At 41.6% G+C, this 616-nt stretch overlaps 1 protein-coding gene across 2 annotated transcripts in view; it reads left to right on the forward strand.

The window, feature by feature from the left end:
• The first annotated feature begins 389 nt into the window (after nucleotides 1-389).
• Nucleotides 390-616, forward strand: part of lyn (LYN proto-oncogene, Src family tyrosine kinase) — a 21777-nt gene continuing 21550 nt past the window's right edge. For both annotated transcript variants that reach the window (XM_053486252.1, XM_053486253.1), the window contains exon 1: nucleotides 390-499. The gene's annotated coding sequence lies outside the window, so the exon portion shown is untranslated. The remainder of the gene's footprint in view (nucleotides 500-616) is intronic.

A 616-nucleotide genomic window follows, 5' to 3' on the forward strand; every position in this document is an offset into this window, starting at 1 on the left:
GATGCATTTCAGTGATCAGTGATATATACTATAGAGAGAGAGAGAGTTTCAAAAGGATAATAGTGTGCAGTGCTACATGAGCTTTGATGATGTCATTGACTGATAAAAAGAATAAATCAGTTACTGTTTTTTTTTTAAAACAAAAAAGTTTATTCATTTATTTAACTATTTATATGCCAGTTTTTATATGAGAAGAAAAGATAAAAGAATGAAGGGAAGTTCAAAGGCTTTGATGTAACAGGATCATGACCTGACCGAAGAAAGCTGTAACTTTGGTAAACACGTGTGTGTGTGTGTGTGAGTGTGTGTGAACACACAGACTCGACTCTTGGGCTTTGCTCTATTATGCAAATGTGAAAAACCGATGAGTTTACCCGGAAGTTGCAGAGTAACAGAAAAACCTCGCGCGCGCTGCAGTTCCTCTTCACTGCTCCTGTGCGGCTCAGCGCGCGCGGGTCTGCCTTGTACTGCGCGCGAGCTCTGACTCCACACCTTACAGGTAGGCCTGCTTTATATCTTCTACACACACACACACACACACACCATCTTACAGGTAGGACTGCTTCCACCTTTATATCTGCCATATCTTACACACACGCATGCATGAACATCACCT

The sequence above is a fragment of the Clarias gariepinus genome, chromosome 25 (assembly GCF_024256425.1).
Source record: "Clarias gariepinus isolate MV-2021 ecotype Netherlands chromosome 25, CGAR_prim_01v2, whole genome shotgun sequence".
Classification (NCBI taxonomy): Eukaryota; Metazoa; Chordata; class Actinopteri; order Siluriformes; family Clariidae; genus Clarias; species Clarias gariepinus.